At 38.2% G+C, this 25,962-nt stretch overlaps 1 long non-coding RNA gene across 1 annotated transcript; it reads left to right on the forward strand.

Moving 5' to 3' along the window:
• The first annotated feature begins 1,451 nt into the window (after positions 1–1,451).
• Positions 1,452–22,147, forward strand: LOC116282799 (uncharacterized). The gene is made up of 3 exons (XR_012079614.1): positions 1,452–1,637; positions 4,374–4,479; positions 20,677–22,147. It is a non-coding gene; the product is annotated as an uncharacterized lncRNA (long non-coding RNA).
• The last annotated feature ends 3,815 nt before the right edge of the window (positions 22,148–25,962 follow it).

Below are 25,962 nucleotides of genomic sequence, written 5' to 3' on the forward strand. Positions count from 1 at the left end.
GTTTATTTATTTTTTATTATCATCACTTTTTGATGTAGGTAATGGGAATTAAGCATGCTAAGCGCGAGCTCTACCACTAAGCTATAACCCTCCCCCCATGTAATCTTATTATTAAAAAATTATTTTTCTCTAACTTCTATATCCAAGTGTATGTAGGAAAACATTAGGAAACTTTTCTATATTTCTGAGAAAAAGTTTGCCCTAAGAAACTTATATTCCACCAAAATGCTTTCCACATTAAAACATCAACAAACATCCTCAAGCATGAAATAACCCAGGGAATATAACAAATTTGAGACATTTCTGGGGAAAAAAATATGCCTTAATTTGTGCCAGTAAAATTAAACCAACAAAGAAGTGAATGAAAAATATATTTAATTAAAATTAGTTTTATTTTAAAGTAGTGAGAGCTGAAACCATCTTCACCACACAGCTTACTGTCTATGGTCACACGACTTTATTAATATTCCACTGTCATCATCAATATAACTTTAGTACCCCAGGAAACTCTGGCCCAGGAAAATTAAAGCGGCAAATAACTTTTTTGTTCATTCCAAGAATTTTATGAAAGATTCATAAACTCTTCGATAAAAACCATAAATGACAGTTAACACCCCCAGACTCTGAACCCATCACCTCAAAATCCACCAATTTTAAACTATTACACTACGACCCTTACCTATTTCTAATCAAGCCCCTGTACTGGGAGTCCAGGCGTAAACTGGACTTCAAAACCCTCACAAATACCCCACCTTAGTCCCCCTCCCTCTGGGACGCGAAGGCACTGTCAGGGCAGTGTTCCCCCTTACCACGGTGACGGTGAAGCAGCTTCGTCTCCTCAGTGAGTTGTCTGGGTGGGATTTTGGGGTAACCAGCATTCAACAAAAATCGCGACTAAAACAAAAGAAAAAGAAAAACCCATGAATCAAAGCAAGGAAGCACTTACAAGACAATCCACGCAGACCCCGGACGGTAAGGCTGGGGAGACGGCAAAGACCAAGACTCCTCCACGAAGGTCTGAGGTGGGCTTAACGTTCTCAAAAGCAGGGTCTTCGAGAAAGCTGCTGCGTTCCCTCCTGGGAGGCTGAGGGAACAAAGACCACGTTAACGCCTTTGCCTTCCGTCCTGCGCAGTATTTATCCAAACCGTGGCTCGCGGGCTGCCTACCTCAGAACCCTCTGGAACGCTGGTGGGAATGGAGCTCCGGGGCCCTATCAGAATCTCTGGAAGGAGGCCTTGGAACTTGGTGTTTAACAAGCTCTCTGCACTCAGAACTCTCACACCCAATTAGAGAACCCCTGAGCTGAAGGGGACAACGTGTCCTACGAAGATAAACGTGCCCTTCCCCGGGGCTCCGGCGGCGGCGGCGGCGGCAGCGGCGGTGGTCGCGGCGGCGGGGATTGGGGGAGGGGCGGGGAGGGGGAGGGGAGGGGAGGGGCGGGGCGGCGACGGCTCCGCGGGAGCGAGGGCGGGGACGGCCGGGGCGCCGGCTGGAGGCGCCGCTGGGAAGGGCAGTAGGAAGACCAAGGCTAAGGCAGTGTCTGGCTCACAGACAGAGCTGAGCTCGGGTTTTCCGTGGGCGCATCCATAGACGTGAGGCCTCGCACCGGAGCCCTGGACGGCGCTGGAGCTGGCAGGTAACGCGCCCGCCCCGCAGCTTCTGCAAGGTCGGCGGCAGGTCACTCGGCGCCACTTGCCGCTTGGGCCGCGGCGGTGAAGGGCCGCTTCTCTCATCCAGCGAGGGAGTGGTGCGACCTCTCACACCCAGGAATCTCTGATTGGGAAGAAGGGACAGTAGAAAACTGCTTAGGGGGTTGTGTTCACCAGCCTCCTTCCTACCCGTGACTGTAATGTAACTGGGACAGAAGGAAAAGAATGGGGATAGGTGGCCTTTTTTTTAGGAGCTAAGCGGAAACGCGTAGACTATTACTGTAGGCATGGCAAAAGAAACTTTTGTACGTTCTTGGACTTGACGTCTAATAAAAGTACCTTTTCATGTGGCAAATTATATGTTGATTGGATAGGTTTCTCCCGTGTGTTTTATACAGAAATGGAACTGATAAACCATTTTAAAAACTACCCTTTCCAACATTACCTTTTATTGAAAGAGCTTTGACTCTTTAATTAAAACAGCTAAGAACTTTTAGATGGAATAGGTGATTTTGATATAGCCTTCAGCAAATTGCATGCCCAAACTCTATCTCTCTCCATCCAAGGTGGCGTCTCAACTCTGTAAACTACACCTCCCTCCCCACCCCCTAAATTTTGACTGATTGGATAGGAGCCATTTACAGGACCTTTACAGCAACCTGACTTCTTTCCCATTCCTTTCATTTTTCAATTATTTAAAGTTTGTTTCTGGATAGTAATCTCTGTTAGAACCAGGAAAATTTGTCTTATATCCTGGCATTTTTAAAGAAAAATTATTTACGACACTTGTTAAAGAACAGTAAGGCAGAATTTATTCAGAACTATCATGAGAAGGCTAGGGACCCCAGCAATAGAGTTTTGTAGGGAAGGAGAGGGATGGGACTCAACTCTGAACGCAACAAGGAAAAGTGGTAATTTATGGCAAAGGAATGAGGTGCATGGGGGTAAGGGGAGTCAGTAAGTCGAAAATTACCGAGAAGAAATATCAGGGATAAGGGGATTCCAGCTAAACCGATCTGACAAGATTCTTGCTAAAGGCAGGCCAGAGTGATCAGACATCACCTGGGGGATTATGGAAGATGAAGGATCCAACTGGATATTGAGGAAGATCAAGTATTAATGATAGTGCATTCCAGTTAAACTGATTTCGCAATGTTTTTGCTAAAATGTGAAAATACAGAGACCAACACAGAAGTCCAAAGTCAAGGCCAAAGTGGGAGGGTAGAGCTCAGTGGTAGAGTGTGTGCTTAGCATGCACAAGGTCTGAGATTCAAGCCCCAGTACTCTCATATAAATAAATAAATTAAGTAAATAAATAAATAAACAAACAAACAAACCTAAATAAAAATAAAATATAAATTAAAAAAAGAATACAAAGTCAAGATCTAGTTGAAAAAGAGCTCAGAAGAGCCTGCTCAGAATTCAGTCAAGGAAAGAATCTTTGTCACCATATCTTCAGATCCTAGCACAGTGTTTTATACATGGTAGATATTCAATAAATATTTGTTAAATTAAGTAGCACCATACTGGAAAATGTTGGTCAAATGCGATTATTTCAGTTTTAGTGGACTCAATGGTTAGATAGTCTTTCTAACATTAACTGGTCAACAAAGTTATAACTTGTACTTAATATCATTCTTAATTTGTGCTAATAAAATAAAGCAGTCCATGTAAAAGATCAAATCTGAGAAGGAATTAGTGCAATGGAAGGATTAAAATGTTTAGAATCTTACGAGAACTTTTTTAAAATCCAAGATAGTACATTTATGCTCTGTGTGATCTCAGGCAAGTTATTAAACCTTTCTGAGATTCCAGTTATCTGTAAACTGGTGTTTATATTAGCTACTTCCAGAGTACTTGCACACATTCAGCAGTCTTTTCTTCTAAAAACATATGAAAGATACACAGACAAAAAAATTACAATTGAGGTCAACTTCAGCATTGGCCAACTTTTTCCTCCTTTCACTTTTCTGATACCTATTCTTCCCCCTTCCTCACCTTTTTCAAAATTATCATCACCTCTATGGCTTATTCAGTAAGTAATGCACAGTATGTGAAACCGTATTTATCACAAGTGCCAAGTTTCAAAATCTGATGCTAATGTGAATTCTGAACCTTCATCCAGTGACTCTTGATTTCTGGATGCTATCAGTAAACTGAAGAAGTTCATTTTTAAAAAATAATAATAATAATCTCTCCATACTTCCTTTCAGGTAAATTGTTCTAACAGTGCCTGGACCCTATGTTTTTGTTTTCCTTGACTGTTTTAACTGTAATATTCTTCCTTTTTTCCAACCAGTACTATATTCATCATTGTCAACTATTTCTAGGCCTTCAAAGCAAAAATGGCCTGCATTTTCTGGCTCTGATTTTATTTTGTAAGTTTTTTTCAGAACTTTATTGGCAAAGTAGTCTTTGGGTGCAACATGGAAACTTAAAGCAAATGACACAGACTGTCAGGATGTGAAAAATTTAATATCCTACATGTTTTTCAAGATTCGTTCATCATATTCCTGTACTAATTCACTTACCTATCAAGAGCATGGGAACATTTCTAACACAGGGAACCAGAACTCTGGAATTTGAAATCTGGCTTTCTTGCTGTTACTGCTTTTTCTTCTGCTCTCCTTTATTTTTCAGGACTTTTTTGTCCATTTGGGCTGCTTTAAGAAAAAAAACACAAACTAGGTAGGTTATAAACAACAGGCATTTATTTCTTACAGCTCTAGAGGCTGGGAAGTCCAAGATCGGGGTACCAGCGCGGTCGGATTCCGGTGAACGCCCTCTTGCAGGTTGCAGACCGCCTTCTTCTCGCTGTGTCCTCGCATGGTGAGTGAGTGAGCTAGCCCTCTGCCATCTCTTTTAAGAACCACATTAATCCCTTTCATGAGGGCTCCTCATCATACCTAATCACCTTCTGAAGGCCCTCCCTCTTAATACCATCAACTTGGGGTTAAGATTCCAACATATAAATTTCAGGAAGACACAAACCTTCAGATCATAGCCAGCACTCCAGCCAATTTATGCTCTTCATCATCTTTCCTGTACCATTCTACTTCTGCTTCTGGAAGGTCAGCATTACCACAGAAAACTCCTTCCCTTGCCAAAGGAAGATTGGTTGAACGCTGCATTCTTCATTTCCACGCATAATTCCTTACAATAGACCTTGACTTCCAAATGAGCACATTTCACCTGAAGTTATTTCAGTGCCTTGAGTCTTCCTTTTCCTGCATAAAGTTCAGTGTAGCCTGAAGGGGTATAAAAGATGGTCTTATATCATTCTTGTAAAGATACCAAAACTTGAAGATTCTGCATCACCGGGTACATGAGTATTTCTTTCTTAAGTTGGATTTTTAGCAGGTTTAAGAAATCTGAAGGAACATCATCGAATTTCTTCCATGTAAAAAAACAGTAGTAATCTTATACATGTGTTCATGTACACCTGTGTCCTCTGTTTTCAGGGGGCAATGGAGTTCTCAAAGGCCCCAAGACTAGTAGCACGTAGGAGGAATCACGGCGTAAAAGGCGTGGTTTGGGCAGAAGAGGGACAGATGTGGAAATGCTGCACAGTATCATCCCACTACTGGATTTAGGTCCAAAAGACTGTCCATGTTCTGACCCCTAGCAGTGATTCCAGCCTTGCTTCCTGTTACTCCTAGTCCTTCCCTTCACATGTGTTCAAACCCGTGCTTCTGCAGTTTATCATCTGTATGTCATCACACTGTAAGGTCAGGATGTGATCTTGTTTCTTTCCTCTCCACTAGAACCCTTCAGGAGAAAGTTGTTAGAGTAACAGCCCCTCTATCTAATAGTACTTGTGATAAATATTCAGTTAATATGAGTTAATGAATAAAGCAAATTATGAACGTTGCTCATCACATACTGGATTTATTTTAATTATGGAGTACTCACCTTACCTGTCTCCTGATAAATAGATATCGACTCACTTCCATCATTGCCACCACCCAGCTCCCACTTCCATCATCACCAGTGGACTATGAGGTCTCTGAGAAGAAGAAAAACATTTCATTAGCTGTGTCCCCTGAAACATATACCACACTGCCTGGAACAAAATGTATATTTTAATTGAATTCATAATTCCTTCTCAGATTGGCTTTTGCGCTTTGCATATCACTAAGTGGACACCATAGTAGGCCTTAAAATGCATTTTATAGTTTTCTCACTTTATCCCACAAGATTTACTGCAATGGAAAGTCACTGTGAGTGAGTCAATACATCACTGAGCTATTATGAAGATTTCAAAATGTTTTAAAATTGTTAAATATTTCTCCATTGCTCCTTGGAGAGGCTCGGGAAGTCTTTTCCATCTCCCCATGGCTTTGTTTTATTTTGGTTTCTAAACATTTTAGCAGGATATTAAAACAAACCACTGGGCGGGGGTAAAACCACTGAGAAAAATCTATGAGGCAGGTTAAATGTGTTGGAATTTGTAAGAACTTTCCTTTTTAATCTGGGACCCCTAGGGACTGTTAAAGGCAGAATTTGGCTCTTGGAATTAAATTAATTCTATATTTTTCTCTAGAAGCAATAGAAATTCTAGTATCAGGGCTCATTATTTCAACTTCCAAAAGTGGCTGAATACATCTAAAAAGATTACTCTCACTGTGAGGTATGAGGGACTGGGAAATCCATGACATAAAGCTGGAGTTGAAGATACAAATCTGATCGCCAAATAACATTCTTGTTGGGAGTCTACTGGATTTCATCTAGTAGGGGTGATGGGGTCCAGTGTTATACTGAAGACACAATTCTTGTACAAAGACCAAAAACTACTGCTCTTTGTTTTTGTCCTCTCCTCCAATATTGTCAGTTTCCTCACATGGTATTTGGATTCATTGTCAAATTATACCACCCTGTGGGTAGGCTTCCAGAACCTTCCCACTACCAACAGCGGCAGTGGATATCTGATTTGAAAGCACCCCAAGAAATCAAATAACCCTAATCTGATATTAAGAACTTCAGATTCTTAATCTACAATAGCATTTCAATATTCTGTGCAGAGTGCTACATCATAAATTTAATGTTTATACTAAATATGCTTTATTTTGTCTGAAGTTAAAAAAAAATTTTAAGGAAGTTATGAGGGAAAAAAGTAACTATCTTGTAAATCCTAAAGAAAAGAAAACTCACTATATAATAAAAATTAAAGCTCTCTTTTCTTATGCAACTCAGTCACATCTCATAATGTGAATTTGATATTTGAACAGTGATAGTGAAAAATCAGATGGTCCAATTTTGTTAAAGAATGAAGTGTTTAAAATATAACTGAACTATTTTAATTCAATTAAGGTAGAAAGTTCTACTGCTTTATTCTATTTATCAAATACGTCGCATATTAAACCTTATTTGGGAATTACATCTGAAGTTAAGCGAACACAAAACTTCTAACACAAGCACAGAAGAACTCTCATCAAAAGATTCCCGCAGAAGCAAACATTGGTACCATTACTTAACTGAAAGGAAGAAGCAGTTGCAAGATTTAAAGCCAAATGTTTGTGGCACCCAATGTTTGAAGCTTATGTAAACCATTTCTTCTTTGTCCACCAGAGTTAACCATTCACCTCACTCCCAAAGACTCAGGTGAATCAGAGTCAACACGGACCTCTCAGCGACATCCTTCAGGGAGGTAAAAGGAATAAAAGAAACAAATACTAAATTTATATCATTATTTTCAAAGGAAAAATGTTTAAAGAAGCTTCTCCAACTGATTTTCTGTTTCGTTGTTTGGTCTGGTTTTGGGGAGTGGAAATACAACCTCAGCTTTGGGACCTAGATCTCTCCAAGTGCACAGCAATGTCTCTTGTGTCTGAATTTGCAAAGTTCTGGTAAAAACATGAAGAATCTTAAAGACAGGAATTCATCTGAAATATCCAATGATTTTTGTTATTTCCACTTTGTATAATCAGAAAAAAATTATAAAATTTATCATTCCATAAAACTATTAGATTAGAGATAATCAGCCACAGAAGTTCATGAAATTAACTTTTTCTGAAGCAGATCATTAATTTTTATATCAATCAGTCAAAAAGTGGTGCTGAAATATATACATTTGGGAGGACTCAAATCAAGCCTGAAACAGCAATTCAGGACCCAAGAACCCAGAAGTTTGCAAACTTGAAATGAGAGTGAGCAACAAAATTCACATTTATGCTGCTCCTGAATCCTTGTGCTATTCTGCCATCTATATTCCCCACACTTGAAATTTAACTGATTAAAGTCCCTGAGCATAAGAACCTGAAAAATATAATTGTGTGCTTTTATAAATATTCAATTAATACTGATTTCATCATTTTGAGATTTTTGTGACCAAATAAGAATGCTTATCCTGCAACAATTCTGTTTGGTCTACCCTCTTCTTTCTTTAAGAGCACAATCTTTAAAAAAAAAAAAAAAAAAGAGGCAAGGCAACATCACAGAGTGAAAACATCAAAAATAAACACTCTTGGAGGATGGCACAACAGAAGAGAAATTCTCGAAATAGATAGTCTCAATTTACCATTTTTCTCCTCTTATTCACTGGAAAAGATCCTTACTCTCCCAAGAATAAGTTTTTGTTTATCAAAAGATAAACAAAAGAATCCACAATTTATAATGTAAGAATGATAATAATTTAAAACTCCATCATCCATATTCCCTGTGGCATTTTTTAACTAACAGCTATCTTCTCTGTCTCTGCTAATTCCCAGAAAAACAAAACTAAATCTAGACAGCCCTCTTATAAATTATGATACATTTCTGGGAACATGGGAAAATCTTCAGTTATACAACAATTGGTGTCCCACTATGTATAGTGAGAAAATTGCCCTCAAAAATTTAATTATAGAATTACCAATTGAGTAACTGATCATAAACTCTCATTTTTTTTAATTATTCTACTAATTTTTAAAAATTATTAATACCATGTTACTGGACATCAATAGAGGCATTTTGTAGTGCTTAGGTAAGTACCTGATACCCAGTAGACATTCAGTAAATGTATTTTTTAAGTGAATGATAAAGCAGTTATTCCTGACTTTTCTTTATTCTCTACCTCCATGTCAAATAAAATTGTTTTCCCCTGTTACTATAATATAACTGAATTTTAAAATGTTCTGTCTGATTTTAACCACTAGCCTCACCTTAAAATAATCTGAATTTAAATTGCCAGTGTAGTTTATTGAGATCCACTAAATTTTTATTGAATACTGATCATGCAGAAAATACAGAGCTATAACAATCAGCCACTGGCTCTGAAGAGCTTATAAAATAGAAAGGACAACAAGTACATTAAAAGTTATGACAAAGGAAAATATAAGCATCAAAGACAGGAGGACACAAGGGTGAACCAAGGAGCTCAGCCGAGGTGTCATGGAAGAGGTAACATCTGAGATAAACTGTGGGGAGAAAGTGGCAAGTCTTGAAGGATGAGATTAGAGAAGAAGGGTCTCCCAAGCAAAGAAAACACAATGTTGTTTTTTAGGTCTATTCAGGGAACGCTGACTGACTAAGTTTACTGAAGCAAGAGGTCAATGTAGGAATAAAGTCCAAGCGTAGCCTGAAAGTTTATGTTCAGCTTGAGGCTGGAGGGGTCTATACTTATTTTAGTAGGCAATGGAAAGGCATTTAAGGTTTCTAACAGTCAGGGTCTGAAGCAAATAGCACATTCAAAGGGGATCAGTGGGTGGAGTTTGATAGAGAGACTATTTTCAAAGGGTGTGGCCGGAGTAAGGGATACCAACAAGGGATGGTGGACCCCATCCCGCCAGCCACAGTGGAAAAGGTTACCACCACCAGTCCTGAAAGGGGAAGTGGAAAGAGACATAATTGGAACTTGCATAGAGAAGCTATAACTGTAAGAATGTGTCCCTGACTTGAGGCAACTCCTTCTGTGGAGGAGGACAGGTAACCTTCTGCTGGAGAGCCGAGGGAGTAAATACTCAACCACTCTGTTTGTTCCCTTGAGTCTCCTGCTCGTGCCTCCTACTGGCTAAACCTAATTGGAAGCCAGAAGGGAAGGAAGTCCATTGATACAGTTCATGTAGGCCTTCCCCCCAGGGCACAGAGCAGGACCGAGAAAGGAAAGGAATGGGTCTGGAGGGACAGAAAGAAAATATACGGAACAAGGCTTTTACACAGAAGAGAGACATACGTCCCAGGAAAATTCATACAATAGGTACAGAGAGAATCAAGAGATATGTAGATGAAGAAATTAGGAATATAATAGAGAAGACTGGTAAAGTCAGAAATAGGGCCATAGCAGTGGGAAAAAAGTTCAAGATTACCAAAAAGTGATCAATTATGGGGCTTCTAACAGATTAGAGGGAGAGAAAGCAGGAAATTAGAAGTCCAAAGTTTTCAATCTTGGTTCCTGGGAAAACAAGGCCATTATTAGAAACATGAGTAAGTGCTGTGAGTGCAAACTGGACGGCACTGTCAGCCATGCTCTGCCTCAGAAGCTTCCCTCCTAAGCCATGCCTGTCTCTAGAAGGGCTCTGAATATGGAAAATCAGAATCTCTAGGGTAGCCTGGGATGAAGTGGAAGTTCAGGACTTTGGAAGCCTGATAAGAATGCTTATCAACTGGAACCTGATAAATGGGCGGGATACCTGGTGCATATTTGATATGTTCTGTCTCTTCACATTTTTGAAAATATGTATTAATGTTCGGTAACATTTCCTGAAAGCAAACTTTGCTGGCCTGTGGTCTATTGGAGGTAACATCTAACCCTGCTGTTTAAAGCTATGTGAATTGGACAAGTTGTGGAATTTTGGGGGGGGCTTAGTTGTCTCAAAAATGTAGAAAAATAGCTCATCTTTAAAAAGGCAGAAAGCTGAAAAAGTAGGATATAATGTGTACACACACACACACACACAGAGGGAGAGACAGAAAAGATTTTGATTTTATTCCAAGTCAAAAATAAAACAATAAAAAGGGGGAAGGAAACAATGCTTTTTTTTTCCATTTTCACTACCTTCCAGGAATAATGTGTTTTTTAATGTACATCATTTCAATTATTGCCTAAAATAACTTTGGGGAGTATATTCTTTACAGTAACTGGTTTTAGAGATGTTAAGTAATTTCCCCAAGGTCATACTGATAATAAAGGCAGAATCAACATTCAGCCAGGGTCAGTAAGATTCCAGTGACCTTAATATTTTCACAGATTAGTATTTACAAGTTTTATTAATTTTAATGCATGCTGTACCCTTATGATTTTTGCCATAGCTATATGCCATCAATCATATTTTTAACTTAATTTTAAAATTAAGTTGCCATCTTTTTAATTTAAAATAACTGTATTTGAAACTAAACTTTATTCCAATCAATAAAAAAGTATCCTTTTTAAGTAAGGGATATATTTTAAATAGATATAATGAAAAGACAAAAAAATTAAATGCTGCAGTTTAGAGTAAAATGTGTAGAGTTCCTAAGTGTACCTGACAGGAGTGGGTAGGCCTGGGGAACATGTGCTAGGAGGGGTGTCCTAGGAGTCGGGTGCAATGCAGGACAGGTTTCTACCCAAGGTCACAGCAAGAAGCACAGCAAGACAAAGAGTCCAGATCAACTTTGGGCCCCACATGACCTTACCACCCCACTACCCTTCCTGAAAAATCTACTTAAAAAAATTTATACTGCTGAACCATCTCCCCCCACAAAAAATATCATCCAAAATAACACATAAATGGGTAAGTCATAGGGGAAGACAGATGGGAAGAGTCAAGCGTAAAATGCAAACCAAACAACTGTAGTAACTGTGGTTACAAAATAGACTCCAGAGTTACAATTCTTGAAAGAAAGGCAGTGTAAAGTAAAAGTAGTAATTTGGCACTAAGGCAAATGGAAATCAATTAAAGCAAGGGGTAGGAACGGGAAGAGAGAAGAAGGGTCAGTGTCAACAATTGAAACAGTGTGGTAGTGCCACAGGAATAAAGGACAGGTGAGAAAAGAATGATGTGCCCGGACAGGGACAGGAGTATCAGGGGATTGGTACATGATGCATATGTATTTACAGTTGGAAGCGGAGTAAAATCAGGAATTAGTACATGATAAATACCTATTTAAAATTAAAGGGGGATTAAAATTCCCAATAAATTGCTTGGGAACAATTAACTTTTTTGGGGGGGGAAATATTAACGTGAGATTAAGTATCATTTAGGGATGACTTCATCTGCAAATAGCAAAAGCTCCAGCTCACAGTTGCTTAAATAAATTGGGGGTTTATATGACTTGTCAACAAGGACTCTGGGGATAGGCTGTTCAGGACTGACAATGTCTCAACAGTGTCATTTAAGACCTACGTTGTTTCTCTTTTCACTCCACCATCATTTCTCAGCAGGCTGTTGTCCGCATCCTTATTACCTCAGGGTATAGATGCCTGGGCACCCCATGGTCTCGGGCCTGTGTTCTAGGCACAAAGAAAGGGGAAAGGCAGAGGATAGATGGGGCAAAGCAGTCACACATTCACCAAATCATAACAGCAGTGGCATATGTAACCAGATTGTTTTTATCTCTAGTTTCCTGTGTGATCTGAATTTTTCCAATGATTATATATTGAGTTTCATCAGAAATAAATTATGAACCTATTTCCATTTTACAGAGAGATTAATTAATCCAGGAAATCATAAATCTCTTCCAAAATCAGTAAGCCTTTGTTGCTCTGTGATTCTCAATATTTTGTATCATCAAGTTTTATTTTTAGTACAGACCACTTACTAGATTTCTTCTTATGGAAAATGAGCTGTACAGAAAACTTACTTTCATGTTCCAAACCCCTGGGAACACAAAAATTATGGGTTGTCTTACCAATAACGCTGAGTCTCTAAGAACTATATTTAGTGCTTTAGGTAAGCTGTGTATTTCCAAGCATCTAACTGCAACTGCCAAAAATCATTCCTGGCGTGATCTTCCCAGAAAGAGAAAATATGGGGGGTCAGAAGAGAAAAATCAACCTACAATGAAATTTTCAATACTTACCACTGTTGAGTTCGGATTTTGTTTAAATATTCTGTTCTACCCTAGAATATTTTCATTTTTACCATAAAGATGCATATGATTTTTAAGAATTCAGTACAAATATAGAGTGCCAAAAAGGTTGGCAGATTTTGGAATAAACAGAAATAGAATTCAAATTCTATTGAATTAGGGAAAAAACTTCACCTTTCCCTAAGCTAAAATGGTTCTTATGATTAAGTTATATGATATGCTGAAGACTTTAATCCCCGTTAATTATTTCATAATGTGTAGGCTCAGTCATGCTAACATTGGTGGTAGAGAAGCACTTAATGAAATGGTATTTAATTGGAGGTGACAGATTTTTCCTCATTGCTGGTCTTCAGAGAACTCAGGAAAGCAATTTTCCACATGCTGTTTTCTAAAGAGTTAATATGAAGCCCTTTAATAACCACTCTGAACATCCTCTCAATTCCTGGGAACGGTGAAGAGAACAGGCATCCAACCAGGCTGCTCACCAGCCCCTGGAGTGCAGCTCAAAGTCATTCCTTGTAAATAGAGAGAGATTGAAACTGCCATTTCATTTTCCCTTCATTCTTTTCTCCACCTGTGGGATTGTCTCCGATCCATGGAAAAGTGCAATTTGCTACATGAAGCGAAGCCAGTTTTATTATCACTTTAATAGTAGTCTGAATCCTTACCTTCTACTCAAGAGGTCTGTGATCTTTAACAAGTTATTCAAAATCTTTGGCATTCAGTTTCCTCACCAGTAAAAATGGTGCCATTATGAAGATTAAGAACGGCTGTGTTTCCTACAATGAAAAAGGATATGCATATGTATGACTGATGGATTATTCTGTACACCCAAAATTGACACAACATAGTAAACTGACTAAGCTTTGATTAAAAAAAAGAAAGAAAATAACAGTATAAACGTTAAAAAAAGAAAAGATTGTGTTTCATCAGTGCTCTGTGCCTGATAACCACTTACTATATTTTAGCTGTGATAGACATTATATATTATATTATATAATTAGAATCCCATCTGTTTTTCAAGATTCTGCATTCTTGTCCAGCTTTCACAATGAAACCATCAGCCCTACCAGGTAGTCTGAGCCATCTGCCCTTGCTGTAAGACATTATCTGTATTATTTGAGAATTTAATTATATCCTGTGTTATAAGTCACTCCCTAGCTTTCCCATGCTCTCCCAGGAGGAGACCTTGCTCCTGCAGGGTCTGATGCCCTGCCTTAATCCTGACCAAAGTAGGAGAAATATATGCTGAAAGCCAAGAGCTCCTGTGGTCTGGAGTAATTCTCACTCTGTATTGTGTATAAATGGATGAGCTCCATCCACCCAACTTGTTTCTCCACTAAGCAGATTTGCTTCTGGTTCAGGTCTCAGTTTCCTTACATGTTTATCCAGGTGTCCAGATCCCAGCATCTTTGCGTGAACTCAGCCTCCTTGGCTTCCATCCCTCACTATCTTCTGCCAGCCCTGTCCACAAAAAGGGGTAAAGTTATTCCTGCTTCCTACCCCCACCTCCCTGTCACAAGTAAGGATTAGGTCAAAAATGTACTCATCAGTTAAGATCAGAATATATATCCTAGTAAAGCCTATTCATCTCTTCTTTGTCATATCCCGTCCTCCAGATTAGACCTCCTTTAATATAGATGCCCTGTGATTTCATCATCATGACCTTTGAGTACTACCTATTTAACTTGCCCACAAACGCATGTCAGGCCAAGCCTTCAGCCTAACGAGAGGTTGTGACCAAAAGAATTGAGATTATACAGACCCTTAAGGAGAAGTAACAAAGTTTACACTTTATCATAATGAGAAGACTTTGAGGGTTTAAAAGGGAAGTGATGTGGTAAGATTTGCCTTTTAGGAAGATCACTCTGAGTGCAGTGTGAAGACATCTGGATAGTATCTTTTTATTATAAACATCAAACCAGTTATGAAAGGAAGGAAAAATCTTAAGGGCAGGAAGGCGAAAAGAGACTGAGATAAAAAGGTCTGATGTTGGAAAGTGATGTACAGTTAGAGCGAAGTGGAAGGAAAATGTTACAGAGGTAGAATCAACAGAATTTGATGATAATTTGAATATGTTGTGGGGTAGGAAAAATGAGAAAAGTTAAATAAGTTGTTTAAGGTCAAACATCACATGTGTGTTTCTGGCCTCATCAACTGGACTGTATATTTTTTGATGGCAGGAACTGTTTCAAATGTTTTCATGTGCATTTTGGTACCTAATATGAGTTCAATTAACCAACAAAGAATCAATAAATCTGCCATGGTATCTATCTTAAGCCTTGTCTACAAGGAATTCTCTAATTAAAATCTAGAACCTAAGCTGTGAGGCAATTTTAGCCAGTTTTTCCAGGTTTCCATGTGAAGCAATACTGCCAAAAATTGCATATGCCTAGAAACTAGAATACTAATTCACTCATGGTTTTAGAAGGTCATATGCTGACCTGATTCTTCCTTATGTTATTAATAATCATTAGAGTTCATAGATAGGTACTAGTTAAGCTTATCTAATTTAAAACAAACTTAGATGATCTAATATAAGACATAGCAGTGGTCCTCAAACTTTAGTGGGTATCCAAATCATCTGGAAGGTTTGTTTTTCTTTTAAATAAGATTGCAAGGCTCAGAGTTTCTGATTCAGCTGGCTAGAATGGAATCCAGGAAATCACTTTGAGAAACACTGCCTTCGAACAATGTTCCCAAAACTTCTTTATTTAAAGTACTTCATGTGATTCTTAGAATCAGCCAACTTTGGGGAATGCTGCCTTACAGCATCCTATTAGGTAGGTGCTATTACTATTCTGATTTTACAGAGGGAAAAACAGAGGATTAGCGAGATTTAGTGCTAATAGATGGCAAAGCTCTTAATCCTTCCACTAGAACACTTAAGTCATCCCATGCTCAAATAGAAGACATTTCTTGTATGAAGTTACTATGAGCATCTTGGTGACAGAGACTTTAATCTTATCTTAGTATCTCTAAATCCTGGTAAGAGGCACACTGAATGGATAGTTACGAGTAAAATAATGCTAGCCTACAGGAAATTTAAAAAATCAAAGCAGCTAACAACAGACAAAAAAATCCAGTCAGTTCAAATAACCAGTGAAATGAGGGAAGGCAGAATCAAATCATTTAAATGAATTCACTAGAAAATTAAATCAAAATTCTCGACTCAGTAACTCTTGGTAAGCAGAAAAAAACAAAAAAGATACTGACTTTGATGCCAGAAGATTTTACTTTGTATTCTGTAACAGGTTTGATATTTATAATAAAAAAATTATCCATATTTTAAAAGCTTAAAAGTGCCTTATAAATTATTTTACTAGCTTATTCCAAGATTTTCAGAAAATGAAATATCACTGTTTGCAACAGAACTATTTCCCATGCAAACTGTCCTTTAAAACTTTTCCTCTGAACTGTTCCACAATTAGATTAAAGTACTTTTTAAATATACAGTATGTTAAATGATTGGATTGTAAACATATATAAATAATAATGGCTAAGATTTACAAGTGCTGTGTATCTTTTAACACATTTAATCCTCACAACAAACCTTTGAGATGAGTACTATTATTTTCATCATTTACAAATGAGGAAACACAGGCCCAGAACGGTATGACCTGCCCATGGTTCGCTTAGCCGGCAAGTAGAGGAACCCGGCACTGACCCCAGGCGTCTGGGTCTAGAGCTCACAGCTTAACCACAATGTTAAGCTGTCTCCCATATTTTGAATAATAATATAAAAAAAACCCGATATCCTCATTCCACTTACTTACTTGAATTTGCATCTCTAGTTGTTACTATTTGCAATAACAGAAGCAGTTTCTGGATGAAGCAGGAATAGTAAATTAAAGAATGACCTCTCAAAGGAAGAGGTGCTTAATTTGAGCCATGCCTAAGCAGACAAAGAAGGAAAAAGTAGGCAATACAGTTATAGGGAAAGAAAACTCGCTGCCAATTACTGTTCAAAGAGCAGTTCTCCGGGGACAGGAAAATTCTGCCAAACCGTTTTGAAAATGTTCTTAATATAAGGCTTGCTACACTGCTTTCTTCAGAGATCTAGCCCAAGCACCGTATCACAGGTAGTTCGATGGATTCTGATTTTTTGGTATGCAGTCCCACGTTCATCCTTGGGTCACAGAAATGTAATGTAAGTTGAAATCACTGCCTCTCAGAATTGGACCGCAAATTTTGAATGATTCAGATGAATCTGCGACACTTAAATCCCCAAGCCCCCCTTGCTGCTCTTGCCACTGAAAAAAGACCATCCTCCCAGCTCCCTCCTCCTGCCTGAAGATCCAGAAACGACCCCACCCACAGGATGCCAGTTCCCCTGTTTCTGATTTCCTGACTGAAAACACAATGGCATGAGTAGAATAACATTTTAGAGTAGAATAACATTTTAATAATAATTATTATTATCATTGTAACAAATTTTGTTAGCTTTACAGTACTTGGTCCACAGCACAGTCATAATAAACATTTAGATGGAGAGTTGAACAAAGCCCTAGGTGAGCCCATGGAGTGTCAAATCCCAGATTCTGGTGACGCATTTTATAGCAAGAATCGAATAGTCCCCAGTATTTCCTTTCTAAACTTATTTTTCTAGGTCCAATCTGAGTCCAAGAGAATTAAACTAAATTTATAAATGTTGAATCTCCTTTCTGAACAAAAGAATTCTCTTTCTATTAATAAAATAAAAATGAAGACAAATTTTCCTAATATAAGAAAAGCCCTCAAGTAAAATTCATTAATTCTACTTACATCTTTTTTCAATTTTTTTATTTTTATCAAAGTAATATATGAATAGTAGTTCAAAAATAGAATGAGATAAAAAGACTCATAAAGAAAAGCAATTATCTTCTGTCTTATCTCCTCCCCCAAATCCATCTTACTGTCTAAAGGGAAACACTTGTTAAGTCCTTTCACTATTTATTTTGGTAGTTCATGTCAAATCTCAGAAGAATATCTGCAGGCTGCTATTTTTTAATTAGCTACTTTCAATTGTATATATTCACTGCAATAGTATAGGGGTATTCAGGTCTCTTTTCCCACTTTCCACCTACTCTCCATCTGTCTCCCAACACAGTTATATAAAGTTTTGTTAAAATCATTCATCTCTGTTTACACTCTGAGAAATTTGGGAAGCCAAGAACTTAACAGTGATTATATTTCCTTTCCTGTACAGATTTCCTGGAGTTTCTCATTGTTTTTCTTTTCTTCATAAAATTTATTTTTTATAATAATCCTCCTTTTTTTTTTTTTTAAGTTCAGCAGATCTTCTATGAAATCTCTTTTTCCAGAGGCCTCCCTCTTGGAGCCCTCTGTCCTCCTGCTGCGGGCCAGGCTGCTCCACAGACTTACTTCCTGACTGTCACCCTCGGGATTTTCTCAGACTGCATTTCTGCATCCCGTTCTTCCTCCCCTCCTAGTTTGCTTCTTCCTTTTACAGGGGTATGTTCTCATCAAATTTCATTGAGAAATAAAAGTCATGCAAGGAAGATACACTTTTGCAAAATGCATTTGATCAACCCCTCCACTTGAAATACAGTTTGACTGCAAATGGAGTACTTAGTTGAAAGTTGTCTTTTTCTCAGACCTCTGAAGATTATATCACTGCTATAACCCCCACACTCTTAGAACAATTTTTGGCACCTATTTAGCACTCAATAAATATTTGTTGAATGAAAGAATATAATACTTGTTCAAAACTTTTAAATTCTCTTCTGTTTCCTGCCATATTTCTGTCTTTACTTTTCTCTTTCATTGTTGAAGTCCCCCCACCAAAAAAATACATAATGGTCCTCCTTTGCCTATTCACACTTAAGAAAGAGGCTCTGAAAAACTGGTGGAGTGTACTATCCACATGAGTGGTTCTCAAAATATGGTTCTCAGCATCATCTGGGAACCTATTAAAAAAGGCAGATTCCCTAGTTTCATCCCAGGATTAGTGAAGATAGGGCTGAGAAGTCTGTGTTTTAATGAAGCCCACAAGTGGTCCCAGAAGTTTGGGAACCACGTAGATAAGGCCAAGGCTGGCCCCCATTGCTTTTGGGTTACCCAGAAGGGGAGAGCATTTTCACAGGGAGAGCTTTTCCACGGGACTGTTTAACGTTTTCAGGGAAGGAATCTTGGGTCTCATGCCCAGAGGGCTGATATCTAACAGCTAGTATTCTGCTGGATGGTTGAGAGTGGGACACAAGGACCCAAGTCTCTGATATGATGACATAACGAACAAAGTGACCCTTAGATCACTAGAACTGCTACAAATTTTTTACAAGGAGTCATGGTTCCAATTCTGTAAGAGAACTGGCTATTTAGACTACTAGTTAAGTTTTGTTCATCTTCTTTCCAAAAAGTTTATTCTTTACATGAATTCTCATCACCTAAGTTCGCCTGAGTGTGTCTCTGGACTTGCCACCTCCAAGAATCTGACAGATACAGATTGAAATTACCACCACTTTGTCATGGTATGCACTATGTGAATTACTTGCAACTCAAAAAAGACCAAGCAAGTGTACCCTAAAATTTTGAAAAACAACGAAGTAATTCCAACTCTGCATTTCACAAAGTACATTTCCTATATTTCCCTCAAAGACCACTAGGTGGCACCTTCTACTCTGTTTATAATCACTATTGATTCCTTTCCTTTGGGACAAACCATAATGGAGCTCCTTTGGCCTCTTGTGGCACTTCCTCAAGATCTTGTAAAAGACTGGTTGCATTTTGATGACTCAACTAGTCTTTGGTGACTCATTCACTTAGTTTTGCTGTATAAGTAAAGAGCTGAATAAGGCCTTGTAATTGTTACTCTGTCACAAGTTTGCATCTATTTTTACTTTGCCCAGTGGGAAATCTGAATACTAAATTCCAAATTCACCAAAATACAACACAACTGTCTCAGTCCAGTGTTCCAGTAAAATGTTACTAACCCTGTCACTCTGAGGATATTTCCCCTTTGCACTAGGGTTCAATAAAACGAAGTTCAAAAGTTAAAGATGGTTCCTGCAAATAAATACTTCAAGTCCACTACAGAGAGCAGTAACAATAAAACTTTCAGTTTTATAGAAGTTTGATTCTTATAAGTTTAAATAATATGTAAATCAATATCTCATTGATCGTCAGAGGATTTCTTTTTTTCTCATTTGAGAGGATTTCCCAAAGATCTGTCTTCAAAATTTTCCCATGTCTAAATTTTACTCATCCTTTAAGAATCAGCTGATGCTTCTTTGCCTCTTACAAGTCTTTACCAAAACCCCTCTCTATCCCAAGCTCAGTCAGGAGCCCTCCCCTGTGCTCTGCATACAGCTTACATGGCACTTACCACACTGTCTTAGAATTCTCTTTCTGTGAGTGGTACCCACCTTTTTTTCTGTGAGTGGTACCTCCTTAAAGAGTGAAGCTGTGTCATCATCATTTCTATATCCTGTTTCTGTGGAGCATATTACCATGGTGCACCATTCTTTTTCTTAAGAAGTTAGCAATCTAGTTAAATTAGAAAGTATATCACAAAGTAATACTAGTTAATACAGGGCAGGACCAGGCAAGAAAAGACAAGCTTCCTGGGATGGTGGAGATGGCCAGAAACAGACTTGCATCTTGACGACAAGGTTATTTGATTGCTTCCTGTCTTCTAAAACGTCATAGGGTCTCTTAGGGTATATGAGTGTGGTCATTTTGGGATTTTCCTTAAAACCCTCACCTTACATCACTAATTTGTCTCTTACATGACATATATTTTCATAAGATGAAGCAGAGACAAATATTCACATGGTTGCTATAATTTTCTAAAAATTCAACAGCACTGAAAGGTCAGGCCCACAAACTGTAGTCACTGACAGACATTATGACACACAGACAGCTTCACAAGGTAAACTACAAATGTGCTTCCTTTGAATTTTAGCAAGTTGTCTATTATTGGATTTGGGGATTTTAGCTATTTTTAGGGAAATGTATAGAGACATTCTAAGCAGAGGTAATAAAATCTGATCTCAATAGAAAAGAGGAATTTTACAATGAATGATTTTTTTTAACGTCTCAGAGAATGAACTGTGAACAAAACTGACCAGATGGCTAAATATGAAGAGGAAATGTTATTAATGACTCTATGTCTTGTCAGATGAAAAATGGTGAGCCTGTCTGAGAGATACTAAAGGAAGACAAGACAGTAACCAGTCTACTTGCTTTGCCAGAAAAATCCCTGCTTTCAGTGTATGAAAATGTGTGAAAGTGACCCAGAAAAGATCCTCTCCCTGGAACAGAGCCCAGCTTTCTGCCTCTTGTGCCGGCTTCCAGGCAGCCTGACAGCAAGACTAGACAAGAACCAGAACTGAGTTGGGGAGAAAAGCAAATGAAGAATGTGAGTAATCAGAACTTCACATCTGTTTGCATGAAACTTCCTTTCATCAAGTTCTTCTCAACAGTTTGCTCAGTATGAACCCAGAAAAAGTTAAAACTCTATAAAAGAAATTTCTTATTTGGTTTCAATCAAATCTTCCTAAAAGGCACAAATAGGCAGATTGAAATATTTTATTTCATTTCCCTGCCTCGTGTTGTTTGGAGGGAAAGTGATGGACTGTGCAGTCCCCATTCTGGGGTAGATCTTGGTCTCCTGAACTACAGGGAAATCTGTGGCTTTCAGTGCTGACACGATTCTGAGACTTGGGCATGTCATTCCACGGGCTTTGATGGTCCCTAAAATAGTAATGATGGCGAAAACTACTTCACAGGACTGCTGCGTGAGTCAGAAAAGGTAATCCTAATAATAGCCAAATTTGTAATCTTGGAATAAACATCCAAAGAGTAATTATTCACTGGGAGTTGGAATTATAGACTGTGCTCACTGCTTTAGTCCAGAAGACTCTTTGACCTTTCTTTTTGGAGAACAGAAAAAAGAGAAAAGGAAAAAAGCTTAATTGGATTCAATTGTAAGGCTAATTAATGTACCCAGGAAAAGGTAGACATATCCTGGCAAAAAAAGTCACAAAGAGCCGGCGTTTTGTCAGGAGGAATAAGATTAACTGCAGATCTGGGCTTTCTATTCAAAATGTCTGCCATCAGGTGTGCGTTTCTGAAACCTAGCTGATAAGTTTTCTTCAAAAAGCCTTAAACTTCATCCTCTAGTGACACCCATCACTCAAAGTGGAAAACATTAGTCCTTTGCTTTGAATAATGTGTCAAAAACAGATCATCTACACCTGTTCCTTCAAACTGCAGTGCACTAATACATGTTTTGTAATAGTGCTGAAAGTGTTAAGATGTTTTGTTATCTGTAACATTTTATTTAGTAACCATAATTATATCTTATTTTGGAAATGTATGTATGTAGACTTCCTCACGTGTCCCTATTTTGACAATGACAGGAAACACCCTGCCAGGTCCTCTGTTTGGGAACTGAGCCAGTGAAGCAGACAGGAGTAAATCTATTTTCTCCCTCAAAACCATCTCACATTCTAATGTAAATAATCAAGCCTGGTATTTAAACAGCCAATACAATAAATTAAAACAGTGTGTTTTTTTGGTGTGAAAATTCAAGAACTAACAGGTTAAGCTCTGAAAACTGTCTCTTATCTGTTTAGCTTACTTAACCTCTTACAATGAGCAGAAATGATTTTGTTATTCCTAGTGTCATCTGTCTAAGGCTTAGATTCAGAGTAGGGCTAAGGACCTCTGGGGCTTGAGGAATTTCTGTCTGCAGTGTGACCTGGGGATGTCTCTTCTCCAACATAAGAAATTGCAGTGCTATCCACGTGAAATATACTGATAATAACTCCCATCATTTTCAGACGTCCCAGGTTTGTTCCAGAATCCAAAGAACAATTTTGAAATACAGTCATCTCCTTGTAGAAGGCTTTCTGCAAACACTAGTTCAACTTACTACTGTTAGACTTTAAGGCACTAGAAATATCACAAGAAACCTCTGTTTCATCACTAATTTTCGTTATTGATGAAAGGTGAGGCATGAAGTACATAGTGTTGATTAAAAATAGCTGGAGTCACAGAACAGTACATCACATACTCAATAAAAACATATTCTTTAATAGATTATATAGATGTAATGGTCCAAGCTACTAACTACAATTCTGGCAGCCATTTAACATTTCAGAATATAGAATCTATACAATGGTGAGGTATCATAGAGCTATATTTGGCCTTTGTCCCTGGTTCTTGTCACAGAGCTCCTAAAACTCTTGGAATTTCCTGAGTGATAAGAGTGATACGTGTGGCTTTTGTTCTAGTGTACTGACTCTTAGCCCCTAGATAACTTCAAATGGGGAGGGGAAACTGTTTTCCAGAAAGACCAAGCCTTATTAGAAGCTGGGAACTTTCAGCTGTACCTCCCAACCTCCTGAGAAAGGGGAGGGACCGGAAACTGAGTTAATATCGGTTGTCAATGATTTAACCAATTGTCCCTGTGTAATGAAATCTCCACAAAACCCCCTAAACCATGGGGTTCAGAGAGCTTCCAGGTTGGTGAACACATGGAGGTGCTGGGAGACTGGTAAGTCCAGAGAGGGCAACCAGCCGCCTTCTCCACACCTTGCCCTCTGCATCTCTTCCATCAGACTGTTCCTGTGTTGTATCCTTTTAAAATAAACTGATAACAGTAAGTAAAGTGACTTCCCAAATTCAATGAGCAGTTCTAGCAAATTATCAAATCTGAGGAGAGGACTATGGGAACCCAGTTTTTGCTGGTCAAGTCAGTAGTACAAGTAGCTTGGGACTTGTGAATGGAGTCTACAGTGAGAGCAGCCTTGTGGGATTGAGCACTTAACTTGCAGGATCTGATACCAACTCTAGGTAGACAGTGTCAGAACTGAATTATTAGATACCCAGCTGGTGTCCGGAGAGTTGAAAAATTGGTTAGTGTGAGGGAAAACCCATGCATTTGTTGTCAAAGTGTTATGAATAAAAATAACTTAAGTGGTTAAAAAAATTAAGGGAAAATAAATTTTTAATATTTTAGAGCTTAAAAATAAAGTTAGAAGTAAAAATTTACATTCACATGAAAATCTATACATGAATGTTCATAAGGGTTTTATTTTATGAGACCCCCAAATATCTTTCAATTGACAAATGATTGAGTAGACTTTGGTATAATCATACAATGGAATACTATATAGCAATAAAAATAATGAACTACATATAGATACATGTGACAAGCTAGAACATCCTCAAGGGAGTTATGCAGAGTGAAAAAAATGTCAATTTCAAAAGATTGTTATTCTGTATGATGCCATTTATTAACGTTCTCAAAATGATAAAACTATAGCAGATTAGCAGTTTCTTGAGAGCAGGTGTGTGAATGGAGAATTGCAAATACAAAGTAGCATGATTGAGTTCTATGGTGATGGAACAGTTCTGTATCTTAATTGTGGTGGTAGTTACATGGATCTAAACATGGGAGTAAGTTGCACAAGACTACACACACACACAAATGAATGCAGGTTAAAACTTGGTTATAGCTAAGTCAAGTCTGTAGTCTAATTAACAGAAATGTATCAATGTCAGTTTCATGGTTTTGACATTGTACTATAGCAGTATAAAATGATATCACTGGGGTGAAGGGCACCTGAGATTCTGTACTATTTTCCATGAGCCTATAGTTAATTCAAAATACAAAGTTTAAAAAAAAGTTAATAGTTAAAATAGTATTCAAGTCAACAGAGATTTAGATTTTATCTTTAAGTTTTTGTTAACATTTGCTTTTAATTTCATTAATTTTTAAGAAAACAAGGTGTTTTTCTCCCATATTATCCCTAGATAATATATGCCATTATCTTTCCATGGACTTCTGATTTCACTTCATTCTGACATGAAAGTAGGATTCAACATTTCATTGACTCCCCTATTTAAAAAAAAAAAAAGTCCAAACAGAAGGCATTGGTGAACAATACAGAATTTTACTAAAATTTTCACTGGCGAATCATTGCAAAATAAACAGCAGTTTTACACACACACACACACACACCCGCGCGCACAACCCTCTTCTCAAATCAGTATTCTCTGCCGTCCTCACTTGCTCACAGCATCTTGTACTCAGCGCCTCTTACCACTCTTGCATCCATGACCGTGGTCTAGGCTTGGTTCAGTACAAGTCAACACATATAGACAGCTTTTTTTCACAAGAAGTTGAGCCATGTGTGACTTTTCTAATTTTCCTACTTCTTTAAAGTTCATAATTTTTATTAAAAGTTGAATTGCTGTAAGGATACTTTTACATGTTACACAATCTCCAGCCAACTCACTGGTTCCGCCCTTTACATTTTTCTGTCTCCCAAAAGCCAAGTTTCCCAGCACATGCCCTTGCTTGTAACTCGTAATAACCTGAGGAATGGAATCCAGTCGTCTCTCTTGACCAAATTTCAGTTACTCCCCTTTTGGAGAACAACTCTGCCGTATGATGTGCTACATCAGCCACTCCTGGACTTAAGGAAACCGCATTTTCTCCGTCTTATTTCACACGTAAAGCAGGTCTAAAGTATTGATTTATCAATTTAATTTGACAGGAAATATCAAGCCATAATCTCACAGCATTCTATATCTTGCTGAATAGCTGTATTTAGATGATAATAATAATAATAATAATAATAATAATATGTTTTGTTACTACCTTAACTTTTAAAAATGAGTAAAAAGACATCATTTATTGGAGAAATAACAACAGATTTATTGTACAATGTAGCCTGTGTTAGACACATTGATTTGTTTATCCAAAATCTCCTGCTAGCTTGAGAAATGTTCTTCCATCCACGCAGTTACTATGGGAGCAGTCATTTTCAGTGCTGCTTCGTGTTATCTTGTGAAAGCTGATTGTTAGCATCTCTTCCAAATCCACTTCCAGCAATGCCACATTGGAAGCTTGAAATTGGCCATGCTGAGAGTGTTTACACCTCAGAGACTGGCTGTCGCCACAAATTGGTCCCTCCACCTTCCCAAATCCACCCCACTACGTACCCCCCACACCTCCTCCCTGCCCTGCTCCGAGAGCTAATTGTTAGACATAATCAGCACAACACTGCACTTAGCACACTGGGGCTCTGATAGTCATTTATACAGAGGTGGGCACCTGACTCCCGCTGAACCAATCAGTCCTTTTCCTGTAACTTGTGAAACTGGGAGTTGAGAGTAAGAACCAATTTCTCTGCAGTGGATGAGACAGTAATGCATACATCTTAGGAGACATTGGAGAGAAAAGGGAAATGCTTTTTGGTGTTTAGATCAGAAAAGCAAAGACAAAAGGCCGGCAAGGAGAGAGAGAATTATGAAGTAGATGCACAGTAATAAGAAATGGTGAGATGATTTAGTAATACTTAAACCCCTTCTTCT

The sequence above is a fragment of the Vicugna pacos genome, chromosome 13, assembly GCF_048564905.1.
Source record: "Vicugna pacos chromosome 13, VicPac4, whole genome shotgun sequence".
NCBI lineage: Eukaryota > Metazoa > Chordata > Mammalia > Artiodactyla > Camelidae > Vicugna > Vicugna pacos.